The sequence below is a fragment of the Cupressus sempervirens genome, chromosome 8 (genome assembly GCF_028749045.1).
Source record: "Cupressus sempervirens isolate cs-2001-9-10 chromosome 8, ASM2874904v1, whole genome shotgun sequence".
NCBI lineage: Eukaryota > Viridiplantae > Streptophyta > Pinopsida > Cupressales > Cupressaceae > Cupressus > Cupressus sempervirens.
The window spans coordinates 706,211,453-706,237,135 of NC_143125.1; the positions used below are offsets into that span (position 1 = coordinate 706,211,453).

At 34.2% G+C, this 25,683-nt stretch overlaps 1 pseudogene; it reads right to left on the reverse strand.

Moving 5' to 3' along the window:
* Positions 1 to 737: 737 nt before the first annotated feature.
* Positions 738 to 22,580, reverse strand: LOC149544390 (histone deacetylase 19-like; annotated as a pseudogene).
* Between the last annotated feature and the right edge of the window lie 3,103 nt (positions 22,581 to 25,683).

Consider the following 25,683-nt stretch of genomic DNA (forward strand, 5'->3'; position numbering starts at 1 on the left):
AAAAGCATGCAAGTTTATATTTCACCCCAAAATGTTCAAATTACAATTCTGAGATTGCTAACCCTATGAAGATACCTGGATCAATAAAGTCCACGGAAGTTGTTATATAGCACCCAATTCATTTGTGTACCAAAAATGCCTTGGAAATGTTAAAAAGAAAGGAGAACACAGTGCAGAAACAAGATAAACTATAATATAACCTACATTAATATAATATAATCAGATACTGAAGAATGGGCGGGGCCCTTAGCTCGGTTGGCTAAATCTTCTCTGTTGAAAAGGGTTGATCACAGGTTCTAGTCTCCCGATCCTCGTAGTACTGGTGGGCATGTCCATTTTTTGTTTGTTGCCTGTATAAAATACTACCATGGCATTCTCCAACAATATTTTTCTAGAGAATTCAATAGCACTAATATTCAAGTTAAAAAGCACCTTTGATAGTAACACAGAAATACGTTCCTCGTTTGAAATTCTAAGTGATGGCAAAACTTTTTATGCAGAGTCCATTTTTTGTTTGTTGCCTTTATAAGATACTACCATGGCATTCTCCAAATATATTTTTCTAGAGAAGAGAATATTTCTTTGCAGAACTATGAACATAATCTTTAACGTTCATTTCTGCTTGCATCACAATCTTCTTCTTCCTGTTAATGTCTCAAAACAATAAAGGAACATTGTATAAGTATCAGTAAATACATATTCACTTGCAAAAGATAAAATTCCCAAAGAAGAAGCATCTATAAGCGTTCCTGAAATTGTTCGCTTGGTGCACATGGCATTTTATTGATGTTCTCCAGAACTTTAGACCTGTCAAAATGTTTAAAGGTATTTTAAAAATAATAAAAAATAACAAAGTTTTCAAAAGTCCAAGAAATTTTTCAAAATGGGAGTCAAGAAATAAGTGCCAACAAACCAGTTTTGAGTTTTTGTTTTCCATAACCAGTGGAGTCACATTAATACTGAAATCCGGACTAAAATATTGAGAATAAAAATGCTGGGTATTTTCTCATCAGTCTCTTTACCTACTGCAACTGCTGTCTGTACATTTGGAAGAAGAAAACTGATTAATTTACAAGAACCTTTAAATTTATAACATTTATAGTTTGTCAAATCTATATCAGATTGTGTTAAACAAATTCACCAAAAATCTAGTGTGACAAAAGATAATCAAATTTAAAAACAATAATGCAATCTAAAATATTGATGATAAAAATCTAATATAATGAAATTCAAGATATCAATGTTTAATTTCTAATATAATTAAATTTGAAATAACATTAAACGACCTAAAGATAAATACCTCATAACACCAACATTTAGCAACATTACGAAGTGTGAATCCACCACCACCCAAGAGCAAAAGTGGCACATTGAATGACCTCATGTACCGCACACACTCTGCATGACCTTTTACACAAAGATTAAAACGGCCTAGTTTGTCTCCACCAAAAGAATCAGCTCCACATTGAAGTACAACTCCCTCAGGATCATAGACAGCCATCGCTTGTTGAACGATGGGTTTTAATAGAGAATGAAAACTTTCATCATCAATCCCATCATCAAAGGGGATATTTACCGAATAATATTTTCCTTTCCCATATCCAATGCTATTTCCATAACCAAAAGTCATATCTCCATATTGGTGAAATGAAACAGTCATGACCATATCAGTGGTGTAAAAGGCCTCCTCCACACCATCACCATGGTGGACATCAATATCAACATACAAGACATGCTGTCAGTTCAAAAAATTATCATAAAAATTGTTGGTGAACAGATTTGTCACTTAGGAAATATGTGATTTAGTCTAATAGAGTGTGTGGCAAATCGATTTCTCCAACAGTTGGATAGGCCCTTGATATCCGGCCTTCTTCTACATTTAGAAGGATACCTCCCTCGTAAGATAAAAATTTTTATTTTTCAATATAGATGATTAGAACTTAGAATATAAAAAGGAAACCATTGATAGGGAATGCACCACATGACTTCAATGTTTCCATAAAATCAATGTAAACTATTAATGAAAACAATCAAGAACTACGCTTGAGAGCTATCAGTGACACAATGCTGATTCAATAATTCATGAACATTTGCACAATACCGTAAAAACACCCATCATAAAGAAAGAATCAACATTTCAACTTTTAGATATGTAGAAAGAGAACACAAAATACGTTTCCTTTTTTATTTCCTTGCACCAAGAATATAGAAGAAATTTTTGATCACAAGAACAAGATCTATATACACTTTCCAAAAATTGTCTTGCTAGCAAAACTTCAACATAGTGTCCCCTTGTTTCCAAATCCAAAAAGTCCCTCATTACAATGAGATTATGAAATTTATAGCTGTTCTAGAATAATTAACCTTTCGGATTCGTAACTGCTCGAAAAGTTAGAGTTTAGAAGTTAGTAATGCTTTTTCAAACTACCTCTAAATTTTTACAAATTTCAACTTTAAAACCTAACCTTAACCGAAGAAAAGTTAAGATTCTAACTAAAACACAAACTAGTCCTAGAGTTGACACTTCAATTACAAGGAATGACTTAAGTCACTTTACAATAAAATTATTTGAAGTTTGTATCATCAAAATGAGAACAAGACTTTGGTGTCACTGATGTGATCTCTACATTCCTTTCTTGATCTACAGGTCATCTTTACACAAGTGCTGAAGCTCTAAAATAATGCCTTATAGTCTTCCCAAGTGTTTACAAAATCTCATCTCATCCACTTTGGTCAGCTCCAATTGTTCTTGCAATGACATGTCTAAATATGAATGAAACTCCTTGTGAAGTCTTTAACTTTCTTCAACATGTCTGAAATTGATTCTTCTAATGACATGTTATTACCATCATCTAACTCTTTGCTCATTCAATTGAATCATGGTACCCAATATCACCCTCTTGTGTTAGTGAACATCAGTGAACTCCACATTTCTTTCTCACATATGTTTTTGTTAGCAATCAAGTTGCTCATTCTGTCAAATAGATTGCAGGGATCCTTTAAAAATATACACTCCTTTGAGATACACAGTTCAAACATCCTATGCATATGAATGATGAACCGACACCATTACCAATCTCCTTATCTTTCACAGATGCTTATTCCTTTGATTTGCTCACTGGAAGATAAAGCCTTCTGGCGCTCATCTCTATTGGTGAATCTGCCTCCTTTGCAATGACTTCATAAATAGGTGTCACAACTTTTCTTAGGAAAGATTCTTCATCTCCTCCATATGCTGGCTTTACATTTTCTCCAGTGATAGTTTTGACATCACTAGCTAAAACATCATTGAGTTCCAATGCCATATGGTGGAAGATGTAACAAAGGCATTCTAGCATAAATCATAGATTTGAATCCTCTCCCCATATAAGTAAATAGAGTCCCATACAAAGAAGTTTACGTTGTTGTATATCCTGTAGTATTAAAGGTAGCCAAAGGTTATTTTTGTGTTTTAAATATTTGTACCATTTCTTGTAGTTTTTGAATAATCTTCTCATGACATTATCTAGAGCCTAGTCATCCAGCTTATTTAATGGGTGTGGCTTGGGAATTACCTGATGTGGACATTTACAAGGAGAAAAATTAAGTGTTCCCTCTGATTAGCTACGCTGTCTTTCTGGAATCCAAATGTTACTTGAAGCCACTCAAGTATATCTACAACTCTTGTTTTATCATCTACGTCTCTAGCATTATGATGGTAACCGGTCCATTGTAGACCACAAATGTTGTGTAAAGCTTTCACTACAACCTTAATCTCAAGAAATTGCATAATGGCTTGATTTTCTCCTCCTGGATCAAGAGGAAGAATATTTTAGGGGGCATACTATTATGTCTTCTTCTCAACATCTTTACCAAATTTCAGAAGATCATCATCAATTTAAGCATTCTCTGTTAGAGTAATTACCTTTAATACTTCAAACTACAATTTGATATGTCTTTGCCAACTGTGCACGATCTGCATCTTCACCTGCTTGATCTAGTGCCTTAACATATTGATCATAATAACGATGATAAAAGCTTTGTATTTCTGTAGCATCACTTTTTCCTTCCTCAAGTTCAAGGTTGTGTTAGCATCCTTCATTTATGGTCAAGCTGGTAGCCGAAGCTGCATTATGTAATGTTATTGAGCTTCCACGTGGATTGCTGATAACTATAGGTATAGGAACTGCAATATTATTATGACATAGTAGTATTGCAAATCCAAAAGAAGAGGCAATAGGTATGAGAGAGGCATCGCTTTTGTAGAGGGCATTTCTACCTGTGCAAGATGAATTGGAAGCATTTCCTCAAACACTTGGGTTGCAACCTCTATTCTCCTTGTGGTTATAGATTAATCGAGGCCCTTGGTTAAACAATTTGCGTCTCCCTTTCTTTTTTGGTCTGTTTGGGAACCAGTGTTTCATTGGCTATTGGATTCACAATTTTCATTTGGATCAGCACACTTGGTGCAATGCCAAACAGCTAGCTTGGCTCCTCTTTTGCATGATTTGACATCTGCATTTTGTTAAGAGCATTATGCCAAACAATTCATGTTCTTGGTCTATGTTATGTCAAACCCACAGATCTATGAGGAGGGCCTTTAATAAGATGGTTCATGTGCCTTGCCTACGGCTACATTGGGTTTACACGCATTGAGTGTTATTGGAGTGTCCTCAATACTCTTTCTAGTTCCCACTATTCCCTCTGTTATTGAGTTGAGTCTCAATTTTTTAATGCTCTAATTCTTTCCATTGTATTCAATGATGGTTTTAGCCTACGCCCGATCTGCAGTTATGCAATCTTAGAATGAGGGACACTCACGTACAAATTCCTTGACCCTTTGGCAACTAATGCATGCGAGACATTCCAAAACACTTGACTTCCTAGATTACTAGTCTCCAACAACAACAATGCTTGGTAGATCGATACCTTCTTCTATTACTCCAAGACCATGCAAAGTGTCCATAGCATCCAGCAGGGGGCAAATGTGGTCATTGTAGCTTCCAATAAGAGATAGGGATTGCACCATCTCAATATGTAGATTCTAAAGCATCGAACACATTAACTTTTTCTTTTCAAAGGATTTTTGTGCCATTCTTTTTATTGTCCACCACCATTCTAAATACTGCAACTGTTGTTCACTTTTGATGCTCACCATTCTTACAAACCTACTTCTTGCATTCAGTGTTTGGTGTATTCTTTTGGATGGGCTATGTGTGTTTGTATATGCTCTTCAACAGTTCACACAGCTTGTCTAAGCTTACATTGCCTAAAAGTTTGAGTTTGTGTTTGTTAGGATTAGGGAAAAAAGTTTAGTACATAGTGAGTGATGATTTTAGTACATGGAGAGAGAAAAGTTCGTGTGAAAGAAAGCAATCCATACCTGAACTTCTCTCTAGAAGTTTTAGCACATAGAGAGAGGTATTACGGGGATAGAGAAAAGTACAGGGAGAGAGGATATGTTTTGAAAAGAAGGAAAATAATCTCTCTCTATCTATCTCTTTGTAATTAATTTAATTAACTCTCTCACAAAAATATCTGGGTAATAGCTGGCTCTATCTAGGGACAAGGATTGTGCAGGATGATGAATGAACTTAGAGTTAAGAAAGAGCAGTGCTTTATCACAAGGGCTATAGAGTCACTCAAAAAGGAGATAAATCCAAGAAAAAGGGACTAAGCACAAAAAAATTGGGAACACGACCAAACAAAAAAGAAAGGAAGGCATGACAAAAACTTCTAAGATATGTACAAAGTCGCAGTCTACATGCCTTATTGATGATAATGCTTCAAATGTTTCCCATTGTAACTGAGTACCACTGAGATATGATAAGATGAAGGAATTTTTTCCACATACCTCTTTAATCTGGAATGGACCTCTCCATAATGAGTCAAACTATCCATGTAGACCTTTTGGTTTTCTACTCTTGTCCCAAAGTAAGACAAGATCACCTTCTTGGAACACCCTCTATTTAGCTTTTTTATCAAACAACTTTTTAACTTAGGATTGATGTTCCCATATCCTTTCTATAACCACTTCTCTTTCGTCTTCCAATTTGGTCAAATATAATATTCTCTTTTCATTAGCATCTTTAAATTCATGGTTTTCAATAGCATTCTGTAACTTCAAAGCAAATAATTCTAAAGGAAGGGGGAAAACTGCTTAGTACCATATAGGATTTCAAAGGGAGATAGCCCTGTTTCTCTCTTCATAGTAGTATGATCTACCCATAGTGCATCATACAAGTGTTTGCGCCAAGACCTCTGCTTGACATCTATCAATTTTTGCACAATGGATATAATATGTTTAATGCTCAATTCTGCTTGACCATTTCCTTGTGCAAAATAATTTGAGGAATAAGGGAGAGGGATTGCATATTGATAACAAAAAGTTGATATTTCTTGGGAAGAGAAATTTGTAGCATTGTTAGTAATAATCGTGTTAGGAACTCTGAACCTAACCAAAATATTTTGCTCGATGAAACTACACACCACTTCTGAAGTTGTTTGCTTGACCATAATGACTTCTACCCACTTGGTGAAATAATTGATTGCCATTAAAATGTGAGTATGTCTAGTAGTGGATGGAGGATGGATAGGACCAATAAAGTCCAGACCCCATTTTTGAAAGGGTTCTTCGATCACCACTAGTTTCAAGGGGAGTGCTGCTAATTGAACCATCCCTTTAAAATATTGACAAGAATCACATCTCTTGACCCATTCTTCTGCATCTTTGAACATTCCAGGCCAGTAAAAATAGTTTTTCAGAATTTTATAGGCCATTACCGATGCTAAGTAATGACCTCTGCATGATTCATTATGAAACAATTCAAGCAACTCCTTCCTTTGTTAAGAGTCCACACATCTCAAGAAAGTATTGTTTATCCCCTTTTTGTACAACATGTCACCCCATATAATGTACTTTGCAAACTTTAGTTTCAAGGCCCTCTTTTCTTTGGGTCATAGATGGGCTAGGCATTCTCCATATGTCAAAAAATAGGCAATATTGGAAAACCAATCATCAATGTTACTGATGTATAAAACTAATGGTATTTCTTTCTCTATCTCTTCTTCATCTCTAGAAGATCCTTCTGCAATAGCTTTACACAAACCTTTTCCTCTGACAAGCTTCGTAGGTTTGATATCAAGAACATATTCTTGTACTTTAGCTATATAGGAAGCTCTTTTGTTCACACCAGTCTCCTATTGTGTTAGAAGAATTTTCACCATTGAATCAGGAACAAATACCTTCGAGTGAGAGTGTAGGATGTAAAACCTAAATTGTTTCACTACTCTGACTAGAGCATATGCATTCTTCTCAATCAAAGAATATTTCAATTCATGTTTCTTAAGAGGAACACTCATGGATGCTATTGGGGCCTCAACATTGTCTTTGTCAGGATGAGTAAGTATAGCAGATAAAGTGTTCTCAAATGCATAGCAATAAAAATGAATTTTTTTAGAAAAATCTAGATAAGAAAGGGTAGAGGCATTAGCAATCACAGTCTTAATTTGTTCAAAAGAAACCTTACCTTCCTTTTTCCATTAAAAATTTGTATTCCCTTTCATCATATCCACAATTGACTTCGTAATTTCAAAGAAGTCTAGTACAAACCTCCTTATGAAGTTTATTTGTCCAAAGGAAGACCTGACCCCTGGATTACTCATGGGAAGTGATAACTATTGGATAGCTTGCTTTCAGGGTATATCCAAATACTCTCTTTGGAGACAATGTGTCCAAGTAGTTTTCCTCTTGTCACCCCAACTATAGACTTCTTAGGATTTAGTGAGATGCCATGGGTTCGACATCAATGCAAGATAGATTCCAGATGATGCACATGATCTCTTCTACATGTTTAGAAAACACTGTAAGATCATCAAGGTACATGACAATGATCTTATTCTTGAAATCTGCAAATGAATAATCCATTGCCTGTTGAAATGTGGCTCTGGCATTTATCAAGCCAAAAGGCATATGATTGTAGGCAAACATACCCCATGGAGTGGTAAAATTTTTTTTATGTTGATCTTCTAGTGCAACACTAATTTGATTATAACTAGAGAAACCATCTAATATTGACATGAGCTCAGAACCAAATACCAACTACACAATATGATCCATGACAGGGAGCCCGTAATTATCCTTAAGTGATGCCTAATTCAAATTTTGGAAGTCAACCCATATTCTTATCTCACCATTCTTCTTCCTAACTTGGATGATATTGGCTACCCACGTTGAATGGTGGATAGGGTATATGATCTTTGATTTAAGCATTTTATCAACTTCATTGAAAATAACATCAGTGACCCTTGGATTAAATTGCCTTTGTTTTTCTCAGAAGGGAGTTGAACTAGGTTTCAAAGGAATTTGATGTTTAAATTTTCCATTCATGAATTCCTTCAAATCTTCATAACCCCAAGAAAAAATGTCTTGGTAAGACTTCAACAGATTCATGAACTCTCCTTTCTCTTCCGATGACAAATCTTTCCCTATAAGGACCATCTTTGGAACTTCTTCAAAACCAATGTTTACCTTCTCATAACTCAAAGAATTAGAAGATTTAGTATCTTCAACTTTCTCTTTCCTTTTACCTTCCTTATCAAAAAGACTTTCAAGGGTGACTAACCCTGTTGGAATAACATTACCTTGCAGTTAAATAATCTTAGGATTATCTCCTTGTGTCCCATCATGATTATGTGATCCTTCAAAATTCAAATCTGAAAATGGAGGACATCCCTCAAGAAATGCAATAACTTGCCCATCATCATCAAAGACTTGCCAGTATTGATCATTATCTAACACAGTGGGTCTATGAATCATCTCTACTATATAGACATCTCTATTGAACTCAGGATGAGGAATACGGAGAGAGGCAGAGACTGCTAGACAATCAGCTTTAGAATTTTGTTCACGAGGGATAGCAGATAAAGAAAAAGCATTGAAATGCTCAATCTCATCCTACACTCCATTTCTATATGCTTTCAGTCCTGCATTTTCTTTGTTTGATGTTGCCTCCACACCTAGTTGACAACTAATTTTGCATCTCTCAATACTTTGAGTTGTTTGGTCCCTTTTTCTCTTGCATACTCAAGGTTGAGTAGAAGAGATTCATATTTTGCAGTATTATTAGTGCTCTCGAAAACCAACTTATAAGCTTTTGGGAACTTCTCTCTTTTTGGTGATGTCAAAACTATCCTAGCACCTGAACCAGAAGAAGAACTTCCATAAAACTCCATTGACCATAATTCATTGGTTATGTTAGGCATAAGAGGCTCAGTCACATCCTTTTCAATAGATGTCATCATATATGTTCCATGTCTGGTATCAACATACAATATTTCAGCCCTTGGATCATCTGATTTCAAGACTATATATTTAGCTTAGGTTTAGGATGGAGTTTAACCTTTTTATCTCCAATTGGGATGAGGGCATGAGACATGTCCATCTTGATTTCACCATTGGGATCTTTGCAAAAAAATTTGCTCAATAGCATCCCATAACTAGTTGGGATATTAGCGACCAAGATATTTAGTTTTAACTTATTTTTTGGATGTGCTGCAAGAGCTACTTGAGTGTCTTTTAACTAACCAATTAGCAAAACTTGTTTCACCTCCATAGAATAAACTCTTCCTAATGGTTTATTTAGAGAGAGATCTAGGGCATGGGCCACCTTTGAAGAAATAACATTATTGGATGAACTAGAATCAATGATACAATTACTTAACTTGCATCTAGCTATATAGAGGGAAACATAGAATGGATTAGGTTTATTTGACAAAGAAGCCATAAAAAATGATTATTTCTCAGTCATGAGCCCTTCCAGATTTTCATCCTCTAGAGACATCCTTGATTCGTGGTTGATGGTGATCTTAGGCGAACCTTTTCCCTTACCAATGCATTGAATCAACCTTTCTAACTGATGTGGGTTGTCTTTTATGTAGTACAACTGAGAAATTTGTAATTGGTCTTCTTATAATGATCAATAAAATCAAAAGAGTCTTCAACAATGGGAGAGGATGTGGCTTTATCTATCTCCTTTTCTTGTGAAGGCTTTTCTGGAGTATGCTTATGAGATAGTCTAATTCGCTTAGTAGTCTCATTAGAGTCTTTATCCTTTGCTTCTTTTCCCCACTTCTCTTCTAATCTTTGTCTCCAATTTGGTGTAGATGGATTGCAAGAATGATTGTTAATATCTTCAGCTTTCTCACCATCAAATTCATATTCTAGAAAGTTTATGGAAGAGGTCCCAATAGTAGGTTCTATTACATCTTCAAGGGCCACATATTCTTCTATTTTCTCTACTATCAAATGTATTTGCATGAACCTGGCCATCTCAAGACAACTTGCACCATCATGATCTATTGTCAGGTGGAAATCACACATAGCTGCTTGATTATTGGATGATGCAGGATGCTCGATGGCTAATCTTGGTGTTAGCTGGGGTAGCCATTTAGATTGTTTGTTATGTTGATATGGCATATAATTCCTCCTTGGGCTATCTTGATACAAAGGCAGAGGATTGTGGGGCAACTGCTTCTTTTTTTGTAACACATCATTAGCCAATTTTTGATATAAAGGGTCAGTGGTAGTGATAGAAGCTTGCTAACCTTTTCCTTTTTGTAGATCATGACTCCATTTACCTGAACTAAGAAGGTCATCCTCCACCTTAATGGTTAAATTTTGTGTGACTACTAGATTAGGAGCTCTCGCCCTTCATATTTGAAAGCTTACATCAAAAGATTGAATGTTGATGAAGACAGTCATTTGATTTTCTTTAGTGGGTTTTTTGTTGACAAGAATTTGATTTATCGTTTGATTAAAATGAGCAATGAATTCTCACATTGGTTCATGAATTTCCTTCTTCATTTGAGTTAACTAGGAGAGAAGTAAATATTCATCTTCGGTAGTTTTAAATCTCTTCTCAAAATCTTGAATCAAGTTTTCCCATGAAGTAATTGATCTAGTTGGTAGCTGATGAAACCATTCAGCCATGGCTTCTGTGAGTGTTTCAACAAAGAGACAAATAGAAATAGCTTCATGTTGAATTGCAAGAACCCTACTTTCCATAAAAAAATGCACTAATGTGTTGATCAATGGTGACTTTTTCGTCTTCAAAAAACTTAGGAATAATTTTTCGGGAGCCAATGGGCATGTCATGTAATTAGTTCCCTAAAGCTAAGAGATTAATACTCCCCATGGGACCAATGGTTGTGGTGCTTATTGTGCCATGGCTGGGAGAATGATGTTCAAAGGTCACAAATTAATGGCTATGGGTACTGTAGAACAAGATTTAGTATGCAAAGAACATTAACAATAAAGTAAACATTCACAAACTAAAACTAAATTCACATATATGTTTAGACAAAGAAAAGCAAACAAGAAGTGCAAAATTCAAAAGAGAAAACACTCCATGCTTTCTTGATTTTGTAGATGTGTCCTTTGATGTGGATGTATGCTCAATTTCTTGCCCAATTGCTTCAATGGTGGAGATGGGTAATGGCAAATTGGTAGCCTTGTGAGCTCTCAATTTGGCATTATAAGGGTATGGGTATGGATTTTGGCTCTCAAAAGGGCATGATAACTTTAGCTCAGGGATTGTTCTTGAAATGGCTTGGGAGGGGATTCAATTTATAGGCTAAGGGCTTGAGGGATGGAGGGCTAAGATGCAAGGAGAGATGAAGGCTTAAGCAGGGCTAGGATGCACTCAAAGGAGAGCACATGGATTGTGCTTGTTTAGCACCAATGGGAAGGTGACACTTGTCACAAGGAGGATGAGTGTGAGAGGGTAGGGTAAATGGTTGGTTAAAGGCATGATGAGTGGGGTTGAGTATGTAAGAGATATGTAAGAGGAATGAGTGTGGAAGAGGGAAGAGTGTGGAAGATGGATGTAAGAGTCATGAGTGGGCTTGTAAGAGTCTTTTATGGTTTGTAAGAGCACTCATGACTTGGTGGTTGGGATTTTTGAGGGGAGACTTTGGTTTGGTTTAGGAAAGTCTTAAACTTGTTTAGAGAATGTGACAACATTAGGGGGTGGATTAGGCTTGGGTTTAGGATTATATTAGGGATGTTAAAGATGTGCAAGTCGATGGTATTAATGAGGGTGGGTGAGTTAGTGGCTAAGCTTGGTTAGTGTGGGTGGATGGGTTGGATTAGGCTAAATGGAGGGTTAGGGATAAGTTAGGGGTTTTTGGATTTGAAGATTTTATTTATCAAATAGATTTATTTAATAAATGGGGATTTTTGGAATTAGATAGAAGAATAGGATTTAATTGATAAATGATAGGTTATTTGATTTATCAATTAGGACTATAGATGATTAATTAAATTAATCAGCTAGGGATGGCAAAGGATTAATTAAATAAGAATTTAATTAATGATGCCTTTAGAGATAACTAAATAGGATTACTAAAGCGATGTAATCAAATTTAGGTGTCTACAGGTATGAGGGTACTTGGTAGGATCAAAGCTTGAAAGGTTGTAAGAGAAACATTAGCCTCGAGTGGTGAAGATGGCCTGCTAATAGACTTAACATTCTTCTTCTTCTTAGGAGTAATTGGCTTGAAATATAGCTTCCGAAGGGCTTCAAAATCTTCATCTAATAGACCCTTTTGTTTGTCTACTCAGGTGTATGGTTTGTTAGCCAACTTATGGGTTATTGTTTACTTGCCCTTGGATGTGACCAAGATTCTACCTAATTCTTCTTAGGATATCTACTATTCTTTCAATGACTACAACGTTCTGACCAATAGGAGCTCTTCGCAAGATTTTCCCAAATTCTTCTTCTTCTAGAATAACATGATTTGCTTGATGATATTATTGAGCAGTTTGTCTGCACCTCCAAAATAGAGTGTTCAAGTTTTAAATAATAGCTTTCTAGGTGTCCTAGAATCCAAGGTTTGGTTAGAGAACTAGAAAAATGTTCTCATGTGGTAGCACCATCATACTTTATCATAGGCAACTGTTAGTTGTTACCAAGATATTCTTGTGAGAGAGCTAATTAAATTAATTATGGAGAGATAGAGAGAGGGAGGGAGAGAGAGAGAGAGAGAGAGAGAGAGAGAGAGAGAGAGAGAGAGAGAGAGAGAGAGAGAGAGAGAGAGAGAGATTATTTTTCTTCTTTTCAAAACATATTCTCTCTCCACATACTACCTCTCTACATACTAAAACTTCTAGAGAGAAGTTCGAGTTTGGATTGCTTTCTCTCACACAAAATTTTCTCTCTCCACATACTAAAATCATCTCTAACTACATAGTAAATTTTTTTTCCCTAATCCTAACTAAAATTGTTGAACACAAATTCAAACTTTTAAGTAATGTAAGCTTAGACAAGGTGTGTGAACTATTGAAGGGCATATAAAAACTCACACAACCCATCCAAAAGAATAGGCCAAACACTGAGTGCAAGAAGTAGGTTAGTAAGAATGGTGAGCATCAAAAGTGAACATCTGTAGTATTCAGAATGGTGGTGGACAATAAAAAGAATGGCACAAACATCCTTTGAAAAGCAAGAGTTGATGTCTTTGATGCTTTAGAATCTACATATTGAGACGGGGGAATCCCTATCTCTAATTGGAAGCTACAATGAGCACATTCACCCCCTGTTGGATGCTATAGACACTCTATGTGGTCTTGGAGTAATAGAAGAAGGTATCGATCTACTAAGCATTTTTGTTGTTGGAGGCTAGTTATTTGGGAAGTCAAGTGTTCTAGAATCTATCACATGCATTAGTTTGCCAAAGGGTCAAGGAATTTGTATGCAAGTGCCCCTCATTCTAAGATTGCATAACTATAGATCAGGTGGAAGCTAAAATCATCATTGAATACAATGGAAAGAATCAGAGCATTACGAAATTGAGCATAACAAAAATACTCAACTCAGTAATAGAGGAAATAGTGAGAACTAGAAAGAGTATTGAGGACACTCCAATAAAAATTAATGTGTGTAAACCCAATGTAGTTGCAGGCAAGGCACGTGAACCATCTTATTAATGACCCTCCTCATAGATCCATAGGTTTGACATTACATAGACCAAGCATGTCAATTGTTTGGCGTAATGCTCTCAAGAAAATGTAGATGTCAGATCACACAAAAGAGGAGCCAAGATAGTTGTTTGGAATTGCACCAAGTATGCTGATCCAAATGAAAATTGTGAATCCGATAGCCAATGAAGTACTGGTTCCCAAGAAGACCAAAGAAGAAAGGGAGACATGAATTTTTTAAGCAAGAGCCTCAATTAAGTCATAACCACCAAGAGAACAAAGGTTGTAACTCAAGTGTTTGAGGAAATGCTCCTGATTCATCCTACATGGGTAGAAATGCCCTCTAAAGAAGTGATGCTTCTCTCATACCTATTGCCTCTTCTTTTGGATTTGTAGTACTACTATGTCATAATAATAATTTAGTTCATGTACCTGTACTTGTACCTATTAGATATCCATGTGGAAGCTCAATAACATTACATAATGTAGCTTCAGCTACTAGCTTGACCATAAAGCAAGGATGTTAACACAACCTTGAACTCAAGGAAGAAGAAAGTGATGCTAGAGAAATACAAAGCTTTATCATCAATATTATGATCAATATGTTAAGGCACTGGATCAAGTAGGCAAAGATGTAGATCGTGCATAGCTGTCAAAGACATATCAAACTATTGTTTGAAGTATTAAAGGCAGTCACTCTGAGAGAGAATGCTCAAATTGATGATGATCTTCTGAAATTTGGTAAAGATGTTGAGAAGAAAACATAACAGTATGCCCTAACTATAATATTCTTCCTCTTGATCCAAGAAGAGAAAATCAAGCCATTATGCAATTTCTCGAGATTAAGGCTATAGTGGAAGCTTTACACAACATTCATGGTTTGTAATGGATCAGTGACCATCATAATGCTAGAGACACAGATGATAAAACAAGAGTTATAGATTTGCTTGATTGGCTTCAAGCAACATTTGGATTGCTGAAAGATAGCGTAGCTAATGAGAGGAAACACTTAATTTTTATCCTTCCAAATGTCCACATTAGCCAAATTCTCAAGCCACACCCATTAAATAAGCTGGATGATCGAGGTCTAGATAATGTCATGAGAAGATTATTCAAAAACTACAAGAAATGGTGAAAATATTTAAAATGCAAAAATAACCTTTGGATACCATTAATACTATAGGGGATATAACAATGTAAACTTCTTTATATGGGACTCTATTTACTTATTTGGGGAGAGGTTTCAAATCTCTAATTTATGCCCAAATGCCTTTGTTACATCTTCCACCATGTGACATTGGAAGTCAATGATGTTTTAGCTAGTAATGTCAAAACTATCACTAGAGAAAATGTAAAGCCAACATATAGAGGAGATGAAGAATCTTTCCTAAGAAAAATTATGACACCTATTTATGAAGTCATCGCAAAGGAGGTAGGTTTGTTAATAGAGATGAGCTCCAAAAGGTTGTGTCTTCCAGTGAGCAAATCAAAGGAATATGCATCTATAAAAGATAAGGAGCTTGGTAATGGTGTCGGTTCATCATTCATATGCATAGGATGTTTGAACTATGTATCTCAAAGGAGTGTGTATTTTTAAAGGATCCCTGCGATCTATTTGATAGAATGAGCAACCAAATTGCTAACAAAAACATATGTGAGAAAGACATGTGGAGTTCACTAATTTTTGCTAACACAAGAGAGTGTTATTGGGTAGCATGATTCAATTGAATGAGGAAAGAGTTAGATGATGGTAATAACATTTCATTAGAAGAATCAATTTTAGACATGTTGAAGAAAGTTAAAGACTTCACAAGGAATTTCATTCGTATGTAGAAATGTCATTGCAAAGAAAAATTGGAGCTGATCAAAGTGGATGAGATGAGTTTTTGTAAACACTTGGGAAGATTGTAAGGCATTATTTTAGAGGTTTAATGCTTGTGAAAAGATGAGTTGTAGATCAAGAAAGGAATGTAGAGATCACATCAACGACCCTAAAGTATTGTTCTCATTTTGATGATATGAACTTCAAATAATTTTATTGGAAACTAACTTAAGTCATTCCTTGTAATTGAAGTGTCAACTCTAGGACTAATTTGGGTTTTAGTTAGAATCTTAACTTTTCTTTGGTTAAGGTTAGGTTTTAAAGTTGAAATTTATAAAAATTTAGAGTTAATTTGAAAAAGTATTACTAACTTCTAAACTCTAACTTTTTGAGTAGTTACAAACCCGAAAGGTTAGTTATTCTCTAATAGCTATAAATTTTTGAATCTCATTGTAATGAGGGACTTTTTGGATTTGGAAACAAGGGGACACTATGTTGAAGTTTTGGTAGCAAGACAATTTTTGGAAAGTGTGTATAGATCTTGCTCTTGTGATCAGAAATTTCCTCTATGTTTTTGGTGCAAGGAAATAAAAAAGGAAACATATTTTGAGTTCTCTTTCTACATATTTGAAAGTTGAAATGCTGATTCTTTCTTTGGGATGGGTGTTTTAACGGTATTGTGCAAATGTTCATGAATTATCAAATCAACAGTGTGTCAGTGATAGCTCTCAAGTGTAGTTCTTGATTGTTTGCATCAACAATTTACATTGATTTTATGAAAATATTGAAGTCATGTGGTGCATTCGCTATCAATGGTATCCTTTTTATATTCTAATTTCTAATCATCTTTATTGAAAAGATCAAAAATTTTATCTTATGAGGGAGTTGAGCTACCTGCCTAAACATAGAGGAAGGGCGGATATCAAGGGCCTATCCAACTATTGGAGAAACCGATTTGCCACAAGCTCCATTGGGCTAAATTGTGTATTTCCTAAGTGACAAATCTATTTACCAACAAGAATATAATAAACAAGAAGAGTAAATACATGAACAGAATGGATTTGAAATATCCAAAACCATCATGGAGAGAATGACAAAACAATTCAAATGTAGTAACTTTTAACAACCTTAAAAAAGTTCACCAAGAGAAAAAAGGAAAATGAGGTTACATATCATTAACCTTTTATCATCTATTTGGAATTTGTAGAAAAAGGTGAATCAATATTAAACATATTATATGTATGATCCTTTTAATTAGATCATGTAAATTTTTATTAAATTTTTGTGTCATATTATGTGGACAAGGAATGCAATAGAAACATTGATGCAAAAAAATCATACAATCTAATCCAGAAATAGTATACAAACTTCTTTCATTGATGGTGGAAATCTACTTTCTCTAAAATACATTATTTTAAAATCAAAACAAAAATAGTTTCTTAAAACAAAAAGAATTCTTAAAATCCACTACCAAGAGATCCACAAAATTCAATAAAATCTTAGAAAAATATTTCTAACAAGAACAACTCCACAAGTTATGCCTATAAGGAAATGGTAGATCATTGAGTGTTTGATCATTGATGAGAAAAAATTCTCACAATAGAATTTAGAAGCAACATACAAACTTATCTCATGGATTGTGGAAATCTACTTGCTTGGAAATACATTATTTCAAAATCAAAATAAGATTAATTCTTTAAAATAAATAGTACCCTAAAAAGCTAGCCAATAAATCCACAAAAGTGAATGAAACTATCAAAAACTAATACTAGCAAGAAGAAAAGAATATTCAAATGTTGAATAATGTGTTGGCCAGGTTTTTCACCTTCTAAAAATTTTGCAAAAAATTGAGTGAAAATCTAGTGGTCCTTTATGTAGTAAGGGATTGTGCCTTTTTCATTTTTGTTTTTCCCTAGAGAAAATTCCTATTTAGTGTTACCCTACAGTCATTTGTGCCCTAGGTTTCATAAATTGGTTTCATTTGTGATTATTTTCAAATATGCATGGGAAATATTTTGCAAGCCCTAAATACCCTTGAAAAAACCTTTTTGTCCATAATTTTCACCTTTTTTAATATTTTCCCAAAAATCTTTTCACCTTAGTGCGTATTTTCTTTCAACCATGAGTTTGTACTTTGAATTAATTGGCCCAGTATTATTTTGGAAAGACTTAATTTTTACGGAGTTTAGTTCCTCACCGTTGATCTAAAGATCAATGATGCACATATCCCTGCATCTTGAAAATGTTAGAACTTTAAATGTTAGAACTTTGAGCAAAGCAAGTTAGCACAGTCATGCCACCTGTCCCTGTGGGTCCCATTCTACCTTTTGAAACACTGTGGATCATGTAATTTCTTAACTGTTAGATCTTGAGAAGATCGACGATGAACGCTTCCCCAGATTATGAAAATGTCAGAACTTTAATGAGAGCGAAGAAGCATGATAATGCCATGTGAAGTTGGTGGGCCCATTTTTTATTGAGCATATAGGTAGTCTCGTGGTTAACAAAGTAGATGAGGTAGATAGTGAGAAGTTGTCTCAAAAGACTAAGGAAATGGTTGATTTTGGAGTTGTGGTTACTGCAAAGACAAGAATAGGTTCTTGGAGTTAAATGTTAAATTTGAAAGGGTGTTAGAGGCTTATGAAGAAAGAGGAATGAGGATACACCATATGGAAGGTATGATTGCTCAAATGTGAAAAACAATTGGAGAAAAGAAAAGTAGGTGTAGAATCCTTTTAACCTAGGATGACTTATCCTCCTTGTCCTCCAGTTGCACCTTTCAACACAATTCCAATTGTAGAAATGCCAAGTACCCCACAAGATCCAAATTGTATACAACTAAGGAGCTTGAAGAAGAAAAGACTAAATCATGGTCAATGCATGTGGAATTGGGTGTTTAGTATGAAAACAAGATAAGAGACACAATTATCTGGAAGACAGGATAGGTTGGTTTGCATTTTATTTGCAATTGTCAAAATTAATGAATGCATGGAATGAGCTTACAAATAATGAGGCCAATTGTGAGCAAATGGAATAGTAGGGACATTGATGTTACTATTTTTGTTGTACAGTTATTAGTCTTTCTTGTGAACAAGTAGAGAAAACATTTGATATGACTAATTTCCTTTCTAATTTTGATAATAAGAGGAATATGCTATAGAGGAGAATTAATAATTATTTTTCAAAGTAACTTGGTAAAATTTTTGGGCTTTTCTCTCATGTACTCAAGATTGTAGATAAATTAATGGGCTAAGGAGTTAGATGAGTTGATGAGCATTAGAATCAATAAGGTCATAAATGAAAAATACCACATATGGTTTGCTAAGATAATTAAGGAAGTTGTGTAGGTGTAGATTTTATTTGATTATTTAACGAAAGATTTTGCTAAGATAGAGAGATTAGTAGAAGATATCTTGAAGAAACAATAAGAGGTACTAAATTTCAATTGGCCAGATGATGCACTTTTCAACAAGTGGATGATAGATCTTGCTCAAGAAAATCAGTTTCTATCTGAAGAGGTTGAAGAAAACGATGTGGAATCGAATGAGTTACAAATAATTAGTGCACAAGAAGAATGAAAAGAAGAGCAACTAACTGCAAAAACATACACAACCATTCAAATTGGTGAATTGATAAAAGAACAACCAATTTACATAACTATAGACTTGGTAGAACAATATGATGATCTGGAGGGAGATCTATGAGTTGTAATCAATTTTCAAGAACCTGATACATCATGTGTGAATTAGAGGGTCCCATAGTCAGACCACAAATACAAATGGAGCAATCATCAAATGAAGCCCTTTAACAACAAAATGTTACAATAGAAATGGTCCCACGACAGAATATTAGTAACAAAGAAATTCTATTTTTAAGGACAATCAAGTCCTTTTCCTCTATGCCCGTAGCTTGTTGCATCTCATACTATATAAATAAGATCTCAAGGCTAGAGAAAGGGTCAAAAATCCATATAATTTTTAATGTTATGCCAATCTTGCATTTGATCCAATCAATCTTTGTGTAGTTTTTATGATGTATTCAGCTTGTAGATCTGAGAACACAAGTAAACATCAAATGAGAAGTTGTCATGCCTTCAAGTATTTCTGAGTTTACATTAGTATTGTATAATTTTCAAGGAGAATTAATACATAAGGAATGTCTTGCCATATCTGTTTTCTCAAAATTTTGCCTCCATTTTATGTGCTGGTTATATTGGGATTGTGTGAGCAAAATTTATGCAATTTAATGCAACTAGGATAAGTTGTATATCAATTTCCTATTGCTTTTAATTCAAAGAATTAAGTAAAATGCTTCAAATTGGTAAGATTTCCAATCATATAAGAAGGATATTCATAAGAATGGGGTTTAGAGTTAATTGCTAATGCCTCTGAGTACCAATGGATAAGGCAGTAGTCATGTATTTAGTTGCATGTTGGAGAAGTCATGGGGTTGCATGAAGCATAAATTTAAAATCAAATCAATCTTTACTTTCATGTATGAAGAATTTAATTGCTAGTCAATACTTGTTTCCAATAATTCCTGGTATGTCATTGTTAGCTATTGTTACCAAGGATTATTTGCAAGAGTTGTGACCATTTTCTGCTATAAGGGATAAAAGTGAAAGAGAAAGAAAGTATTAGTGAGTATATGCTTAAAATGAAGAACCATAAAACCAGTCATATATCCACTTATCCCTAAGGTGTACCGGTTGCAAAACCTAAAGTGTAGAGAATCCCTGCAATTTTGTTAATGTTCAGACTAGATCTCAAGAATTCTTAGTTGAATATAGGAGGTAGCTAGCCCTTAGATTAAATTTTGTCCTCAGCATCTTGGTATCAGGTTTTTTTGTTGCCTGGTAGTTTTCAAACTCCAACATAATGATTGAAGGTAAGATTGTAAATATATAGACTTAAATAGTCAGTCATATAGCAGAAAATAGAAAAAAATAACATGATACGAAAGAGATTATATATCATCAACCATTTGAAAACTAGAAATCTACATACATTGAGCACATACCTAGCAGAAAATTGACATTAAAAAAATTTAAAAAATGAGAAATCTAAATAATTAAGTATGAAATGGAGCCAAAAAGGACAAGCCATGAAAAAATGCATTATTTCAAAACAATTCCACAAAACAAATGAAACCCTAGAAGTCTGTACCAACAGACCCACAGAGAGGAATAAAACCTAAAAAAATTAGTACCGACAGTAACACTGCTGTTTTTAGTGTGTTGCACCAATACTGCCGAGCATACGCGAATGACTCCATGATGTGTGCCATCAAACTTAATTATAAACAATTTATCATTTTCATTAATTTCGCTAGAGATCTTCATCATTAGGAGAAAACTAAAAACTAAAGCATCTGAATATTGCTATGTAAATGACATTGCCGTGTCCATTCAGGAGCTGTGTTTCCAAATGTTCTCAATAACTGCATTATTTATTTTCTTTTATGTTATTAATTCTAGACATGTTCGATTGAAGATTTGCAAAAGAAATTCCAGTAGCAATCTCATTAGGAGAGTTAGCATAAACTTAAAAAGGTTATCTTAAACGCTTGGAAGATTGATTTCCATTTACAGTAATAAAGTAAATCATTTTAATGTGATGCTGGGAAAATATCTAGTAGGGAAAAATATCTAGTAGCTATTTAAGCCAATTTGGCATACATTAAACTCTTAAATCATAAGTAGGATTTTGTCAAAATTTTCAGTATATTTCTGAAGGGTGAATGAAATGCTTAAAGCTAATGTTTCACCTTTTGGGTATTCACATATCTCTTTGTAAAATTGTGGAGACCTTTGTTCTGCACCAATAGTGGCTCACTAAAAAATGTCAGTACTTTTAACTACATGTTCCAGTAGTCTTTATGAAATTTCCCAATAGTAGTGCACAAATGGACTAATCACCAACCAAAAAACTAATAAATCTATTGAATATTAATACAAGCTGAATTGACCATTAATACACGTGTTCTTATTTTTGACACTGTAATTAGACAATATCTGTAACAGAAACACTAATGTGATCACGGGATCTTTTCTCCTAATAATTATTGACAAGATGTCTATTAAGAAAGGAAACATCAGTAGAATTTCTTCAATTTACAGGACTCAAGAACACTTTCAACAAACATAACTAAAAATAGCAAGTTTGCACACACTAACCAGTTGGATAGTAAAAGATTTATAGTAACAAAACCATAGAACATAGACAGACTGTTATACTTTTTTTATTAAGTCCAAGCTTCTTTAAAATTAAGTGGAATTCATTCACAAAACAGCAAATATTAAATTAACCTCCAAAAGAATAGCTGAATAAACATATATATGAATGAGAAATAAAAGAATGCACCTTGTGACACTTCAGCAGCTCCAGAATCGATAGAACAATGTGATTTACATAGCCAAATCCAGATGCCTCACATTTTCTTGGATGACTATGACCTCCGGCCCAATTAATGGCAATGTCACAGTTTTTCGTATTAAGATTAGCAGCACACCCAATAGAAGCAACAGCATATGCTTGGCAGTATTGATACAGCCCTTTGAAAACTGGACAGTGACCTCCAATATTAAACTGTTCCATTGCTCTCGCTTGGTCCTGCATTGTCTCTGGAGTTATACCTCTCAAAAATGCTACGTAGTCCTATGCATGGAACATAGCTAGATAACTATCTTCTGCTTCAGAGGTTCCGCTTCCTTGTTATAAGATGACACATCTTGGTCATAAAAGCACTTTACCTCTTCCTCCCATCTGATCCAGAACTAAGGGAATTTCCTCCTGTCTCCATTGAATAGTCTATTCTCCTTGTTTGTTTGAATAGTCTATGGCTCAGAACATCTATATCAACTATTAAAACACAATAGTATGTTTGTTGGACGATGGTTCGAGTCCAACATATGTTTTTCATGTTCAAGTTCAATACATGCTTGTTATGATCTGTGTATTAATGTTGATATGCAGGTCACTTTAAACAAGGGAATCTCAAGTGAATTGTCATGAACTCTGGCATCTTTGCAGTATAATAGTATAAACTTGGCAACCATTGTATAACTATGACCAATCTACTTATTAGAAATAATAGATACAAATATTCTTACTATGCAGCCTTTACAGAATAATAGTACGTACACTCAAGATTGAAAATAAATAAATAAATATATAAGGGTAAATAATATTCATTCCAGATTCATCTGAAAAACACAGTTTAAAGATAAAAAGATAAAATAAGGGGAAAGTAATATAGATATACAATATTTTTATTGGAGAATTTCAGAAATAAAGTACATTTAAACTTTATCTAGTAATTTCATGATGATTATGTTAGTATGTATCCTTACTTCAATTTTGGTGGATCATGGTTCAAATCCGGCAATTCTTTTCACGATCTTTGCATTAATGGAGGGAGTCTTTATATTCGTAATTTAAGTCTTTACAAAATAGAAAAGAAGATGAGTAACATTCAAGCATAACACAATACATTCAACACCTTTATTGTTGAGTTTCGTAAGTAGAATGCACCCTAACCTTAGCAGAGTGAGCCCTAACTTCACTTGATAAGCTCTTGATGTTGAACTTAGGGTTTTCTTGTCTAAAGTTGACAAGCTATTGCATGATTGCGAGCAATCTACTTAGGAGAAATAAAGGATAAAAATATTCATAATTTACAGCACCTAAAGAAAAACAATATAAGGGTATATAACATTAAAAAAGTTGAAAGAATAGAGAGAACAAATAAAATAAAAGTCTAATGCTATTAATATCTTTGTTGTAGAGTTTCAGAAGTAGGGACTCTTAATATTCATAAGTAGAGTGCACCCTAACCCTAGTAGAGTGGGCTGTAAAGAAAAATAATATAAGGGTATATAGCATTAAAAGAGTTGAAAGAACACAGAGAACAAATAAAATAAAAGTATAATGCAATATAATAGTACCTTGATTGTAGAGTTTCAGAAGTCGAGTGCACCCTAACTTCATTTGATAGCCTTCTGAAGATGACCTCTCGCTAAAGAAAGACGAGCGACTCACGACTCCATGACCCTTAATTTATAGACTAGTGAGTGATAGTATGGATGGCTAAGATTAAGAGTTGCAATTGGCCATTAAGATTTCATGAGACAACATTTGAAAATATTTTTATCAAGACCTTAAACCCTTTTTATTTGTATCGAGATCTTTAGGTTTTTTCATGTTTATTTAGACCTTTACAATTTTTAAGTTTAATGACCCTTTTAAAATAATTTTATTATTATATATCATTATTAAATTACAGTAATATAGATTAGGGGCCTCTAATTCATCATAGGTTGTAGAATTAGAATTCATGACCAATTAGATTAGAGTTCCTAATTAAACCTTAACTATAAATGATTGATTTATTAAACTAATGTAGATATCCCTTAAGAAATGTGAAGACATATAAATTGAAACTATTTTTTTAAGTTAAACTAATTTTATGCAATTTGAATTGTATTTATTACAAGAAAGAATATTTAACTTATATTGTATCTATATTTATTTTTCTTAATACATTTAATATCTCAATTTTGACCTTGTTAGTATTATTTTAAAAATAATAAAATATATCTTTTATTTAACTAACTATTGATAAAATAATATTTTATATATATTGTAATTATAAAAAAGTATATAATTATTTTAAATATATTTATTTCTATATTATATATACACTTATAGTTTGAATTTTTTTTTGATAAGTGTGTATTTTTTTTGAGATAATAGGTTGTAGTGGATAATTTTCATTAACTTGTGAAATAATACAATATTTTAAAACTAAAAAATGAATTAGAGAAATAAAACTTGTGGTAATCCTCATATAAAATTTCTAAAAGATTACAATAATTTTTAACATATGACCATCTTGCTTTGTAATTTTTTGGATCTCCCCCCTCCCCTCCCCCCCCCCCCCTACCTCTGAGGTGGGAGCCCCTCTCATTGATTCAAGCCCTTCATATTTTTCTAAAAAATTCTTAATTCTTGGAAAGCCCCTATGGAGGTTTTGGATTGTGTTGCTTTGGCATTTCCAAAGGATTCCATGGGGGGACATTTGCATTCCCTCTACATAGACATCCTAACTAGTGTAGGTGGACCTGGTGATGATTTAGCCTTTCTAGCGTTCTCACTCCCCAAGGTGGATGTTGGTCAAAACATGTGGATTCTAGCCTTGTCTCATGGCTCCAGTGGGGGTTGGAAGGATGCAATGGTGGGCCTCTTTTTGGGACCTCCACTGATACAACACCTTAAGATCACCTAGTGGTTATATGGGCTTGAAATCCTCCTCCCTAACTCAATGATTGAGAGCATTTCTTCCTAATTCTAGCTTTTCCACATTGGCAAGTTCCTTTCCTTTTGACCAATGATCTATATGGTTTGAAGATGGTACATTTCATACTGAAAATGGAAGGCAATATTTTCTTTTCTATGGAGCCTAATCAGACTCAAAGGCTAATTTTTTTCCAGTTCCATCAACATGATTTCTCCCCAAATTTTCTCTATGATAATTTAGGGAAAGATGCCTCCTAATGGATCAAAGGGTAATGTTCCTTGTGGGGTCATGGGGTATATTCCCAAGCATGCTTCCTATCGCAATACATATTCTAGCCCTAATTTTGTAAGTGACATAATTCATGTATAAAATTTCTTAGGATTAGAGATTTCGTGACGTATGTTGATTTAGTATAGCTTATTGCAATGGTATTAAGTTACAAGGGATTGCATATTGTAATCAATTTAAAATCATTGGATAATAATATTAGACTTTTTGTTTAGTGGACCTAGCCAAGGGATTGGTTGAACCAAGTTAAATCTATGTGTCTTTTGTCCGCTTGCATGTGCCTTCATCCTTTTTTATGTTAGTTATATTTGCATGTAAT